The 4,849-nt window shown below is 36.8% G+C and overlaps 1 long non-coding RNA gene across 1 annotated transcript; it reads left to right on the top strand.

Moving 5' to 3' along the window:
* The first annotated feature begins 1,016 nt into the window (after positions 1-1,016).
* Positions 1,017-3,995, top strand: LOC132311256 (uncharacterized). Its single transcript, XR_009482896.1, has 4 exons — positions 1,017-1,657; positions 3,111-3,238; positions 3,482-3,646; positions 3,757-3,995. It is a non-coding gene; the product is annotated as an uncharacterized LOC132311256 (long non-coding RNA).
* Positions 3,996-4,849: the final 854 nt, after the last annotated feature.

The raw sequence follows: 4,849 nt of genomic DNA, 5'->3' as shown, positions 1-4,849 counted from the left end.
TATTTGACCCCTATGTGATAGGTGGCATGTTTCATTTACCTTATGTGTATTGTATGCTTCGTACAAAGATATTATTTAATTTATGTAATTTAATTTTGTGAGTATATGCTATGTGAGTAGCTGGTTGTACTGTTTCATTTTCCTGTATTTATGTTGGGGTTTTGTGACCTTGGTTGTCGGGATTGTCATGAGTGAGCTACGTGGTAGACTTCTACCTTAAGGACTTAGTTGTCCATGATAGGGATTTTGATCCAGCATTTTGTTTCCGTTTGTGACCTTAGGATAGGTTTGCTTAAGACGGTGTCTTTCAGTTCCGTGGAGTTCAATCCATTGGCTTGAGGGCATAGACTTGTCAGGCTTTGGATTTGTGACTGGAGGTTGTTGATAAGGCTGTTTTGCAATGTCGGAGTTGCTGATTCTACTTGCACTGAGGATTTAAGGCCTTAAGCGTAATGGTGCATATGACATTGTTGTTAGAGTTTTGAGATTAGCTACCCCAACTTTCACAAGATGCTTGGTTCCTGTAGCGCTTTTGGCAATGATCTTTTCCAACATTGATGTCATTCGTATCGATAAATTTTTCAGAGTTGACCTGGTTGGGGCAAGTTATGAACTAGTGCCTTATACTGTCATGCTACTGTACAAAGTTGTGTGTTGTGGGCGGGTTCTAGTTGCCATCGATGCTACCTTATTAACAAGTAAGTGTGGGCGGGCGTTAGTCACTATCATTGCTACCACACATTTGAGTAAGTCGTGGGCGGGTTTTGGTCGATGTTCGTACTGCCATGTCACTCTTTTCTTTTGTCATCACTACACCAGATTAGGGTTTTACCAGTACTTTTTAAAGAGCGCTGGTATAAGTGCAATCGTACCAGCGCTCTTTTAAAAAGCACTGGTATAGGTGAACTAACACCAACGCTCTTAGTAGGAGCGCTAGTATAGGACTAATAGTGTGAAATTTAATGCGGGAAAAATTGGCGCTTTAACATTATTTCACTTTTTTATTTTTTTAATATACTAGCGCTCTTTTAAAAAGCGCTGGTATAGGTGAACTAACACTAGCGCTCTTAGTAGGAGCGCTGGTATAGGGCTAATAGTGTGAAATTTAATGCAGGAAAAATTGGCGCTTTAACATTATTTCACTTTTTTATTTTTTTATTTTTCCATTTATTTCTTCTAACCTTATCTCATCCGAGCCCTAGGTTTCTCTTCAACCTCTCATTCACCAGATCTCTATTCTTGGTCTCAACTCTGAACTTGTCCCCTCTCCTTCTCTCTGCAACTCCCCAATCGCCTCTATCTCTATTCTCGTTCTTAACCTATTGCACTACAGCCACCACTATCACTCCACACCATATCCTCACACCACCACTGAAGCCAACCCCTCTCTCTTTGTTTGAGCTCTCTGCTATGGGTTTTTCGGCTAGATCTCTGGCCAAACCTTGGCCCCTTGCTCTCGATCTCATCTCTTCTCCATCGGCTTCGTCTCCGGCCGACCCTCGGCCAAGAAGATAACATTCTCATCTCGCCGCCATCCACCGCTGCAATTTTCGGTCATCTTCTCCGGCGAATCTCCGGTTGTCATCTCATCGTTCTCGGGTTGGTCTCTCTCTCGGATTTTTCTCTTCATTCCTTTGCTCTTCTCTCTATCTTTCGGGTAAACATCTTTCCCCTGTCATTCATATAAATATATATATGAGTTCATGTTTGAAAATTTCTGAAGGAAGGGTTAATTAAAATGTTTTGGAGATTTTTGGAATTTTATTTTGAAATGGGAATTTGGGATTTTAGTTAGGTGAGATTTTATATATATTTTGCCATGTTACAAATATTGTAAAGCATGAAACTGTGATAATGAAGACTGTGGAAAAATTGAGAAATCACTGTGAACCTGTATTTGATCATTGGGACTGTGATTTTAAGAATACTTTGATATATATTCTGTAATGTTGAAAAAGGACTCTTTGAATTAAAAAAAATACAAAATGAGCGCTTTGAATTCTTGTAGTAATGGTTAATTAGTCACTTTATAAATGATTCTCTTAACAGCTTTTAACTTTCATTAGTTTTAATTATTGTATATTTTCTTGATGGATTAACTTGAAAGTCTTGAAACTTACCGGACAAAAAAAAAAAAAAACTTGGAAGTCTTGAATCCCTCAAGTCTCAACAGTTAATTGGTGAAACCTTACAAACCATATCCTTTGCTCCAAATATGCAGTCAGCTTGAAAATGTACTAGGAATTATACCAAATAGTGATAATGAGAGCAGGGATATGGTCTTATTCTCTTGTAAGGTTTGATCTGCTATTGTATCTGCATGCTACTAGTGTTTATATGTTTCCCATGGTTAGTTGACTTATAGCTGGGGTCCGGGGATGATCGATAGATAGCGAGGTTCAGTACTTTGGATGTGATGGACCATAAAACTAGCAATGAGTATTTATGTTTTATGCCAACAGAAACTTGCATATTTTTGCATTTGATGGTTTAGTGTGGATCTGATGGTTTAGTGTTTCATTAACATGAGTATTGCCCAAGTATTTCAGCTTAGAGTGGTCAGTGGCTAAGTTTCGTTTGCTTGAAGGTTCTCAATACATCATTGCATTTGGTCACCAAAAGAATACATTAGTAATTCTTAGCTTGGGTTGACGATGATTTATCAGGAAAGAGAATATCAAATTTTACGTGATTTAATATAGCCATGTAGTGTTGTAGAAGCATCTTAGTGTTTATGTTACTTTTTTTTTTTTTAACCTTTAGGAGTAATATTTTGGTAGAATGACAATAAACTAACTAGCATTTAGGGTGTGTTCGGAATATAAAATGGTTTCCGCTGAATTGCAGCATTTTTTTTATTTGTTATTTGTTCTAACAAGACTAGCCTACTGTATGAGTTGGAAAGAATGGTAACATGTGGCTTATGAGAAGGAGATTAGCCAAAGTAGCACATAATTTCCTCTACTTTTTGTTTATATTCTCTCTCAATGACAATGCGAGTGTGCACACATAATTCTATTTCCTTTTGCATTTTTATCTTCTTCTTTTTTTTTACAAGAATTTTGAACATATTCAGCAAAACATTTATATTCTATCGAACCTTTATGCAGCTTCTATCGATGCCAGTTTGACCCAGTGACTGGTGGGGAGATGACTCAGCTAGAATATCACAACTTCCTTAAACCTGAAGATGAGGCTAGGGACGAACTGCATATAATGTTGAATGAGCCTTGATGAGGTAATGAGCCTACCTTTTTGTTCAGCCTATAACAATATCTGGAATGGCTTCAAGTTTTAGTCATTCATTAGGATATAGTACATTGAGATGAAGTTCAATTAGTTTTTTCTTTGGGAATGCTTCTATCTATATATATGCCTAGGGTTTGGATGAATTCTATGTCTTTATCAATATCTTGAACTTCTGATTATTCCCTGCTTATAGAAATTGGCATCTTCAACAGTTAATAAATTTTTTTGTCAGTTTGTTGTTTCTGTGCCTGCTGGAACAACTTGGGGCACAAGTTCTCTACACAATCTTCGCTACCTTTTGCTTGCTAGCTGTGGTTTTTGTGAAGAGGAATGTGATGGAAAGGAAAGGAAAATCACTCCAAGAAATTGAGATTGCACTTCTGCCCGTTGATTAGAGGTAATTTTTCTAATAATGTCCCTCGTGTATATTTGTTTTACCAATCTTTGAATGAAGCTATCAGATGGTTTGGCACAAACATGTCATATTAATTCAATTTCTCTTTCCAGGTGTACATTGTAAGGGCGAACAGTTCTGAAGAAGGTAACAATTTCTAAGAAGTGTTTTTAGAGAAGTTTGAAGATGAAGTTGAAGCTAGAACAAAGAAAGTTTGAAGATGGGGTCGTGGTTGTATTTACTACTTTTGTGAAAAATTCTTTTCATTTTGTGTATAGTTCTTTTGTAAAAACTTGGTGTTCAGTACAATATTATCTATTAGTAGACATGTAATTTGAATGTTATTTTCATATTTGGCATGTTAATCGGTAGACATTTGGATGGTAATTATTTTTATATATAAACATGTATTATAAATGGGTTTCTTTAGGTAAAGAAAAAAAAACCAAAACCAAAATCAAAACCAAAACCAAAACCACCACCAAATAAAAAATAAATAAAAATAAATAAATAAATGGTAATCACCAGCGCTCCTTAAGGAGCGCTGGTGGGTTTCTTTTTTTCTTCAAAAAAAAAAATGGTGACGCTTTTCCCAGCGCCTTTTCAAAAAGCGCTGATAAATACCTTATGCCAGCGCTTTTCTAGAAGCGCTGGTAAAGCCCTACCGACACTAGATTTACCAGCGCTTTTGAAAAAGTGCTGGTAAAAAAGCGCTGGTAAAGCGCTGGTAATTCAATTACCAGCGCTTTTTAAGGCTTTTACAAGCGTTTTTGAGCGCTGGTAAAAGCTGAAACTGTTGTAGTGCATGTTTCGACATTTCGTTGTCTTCGGATTCTTTCGGTGGTTGACATTGAGTTGACATGCCAATTTGTTTGAGGAGTTGTTTTCGGTTCGTGGCTTCGCTTTCTTTCAGTTGGATCTTGAGGCTTCTAGAGTTGTTCTTTAGTTCTTTAAGATCCTTTCCTCAGTGTGACCTTGTGTTTGATCCTTGTTCGATATTCCTCAGGTTGTTCCTAATTTCAGGGACGAAATTTCCTTAAGGATGATAGGTTGTAATGACCCGGTTATTTTCCTTCCTTTACTTTTTCTGAAATATTACGGATAAATTTTTTCCATTGAATTTTCTTTTCTAAGTTCGGTTACTCATCACTTAGTGTCATCTCCAGTGCTCGGAAATGGTTTCTGAGACTCTTTTCTTTGGATTGA

The sequence above is a fragment of the Cornus florida genome, unplaced genomic scaffold (assembly GCF_030987335.1).
Source record: "Cornus florida cultivar Cherokee Brave unplaced genomic scaffold, ASM3098733v1 CherokeeBrave_3.0.0_Hap2_Chr06, whole genome shotgun sequence".
NCBI classification, from domain to species: Eukaryota; Viridiplantae; Streptophyta; class Magnoliopsida; order Cornales; family Cornaceae; genus Cornus; species Cornus florida.
The sequence above is the reverse complement of the archived record's forward strand: the minus strand, read 5'-3'. Positions and strand labels throughout refer to the sequence as shown.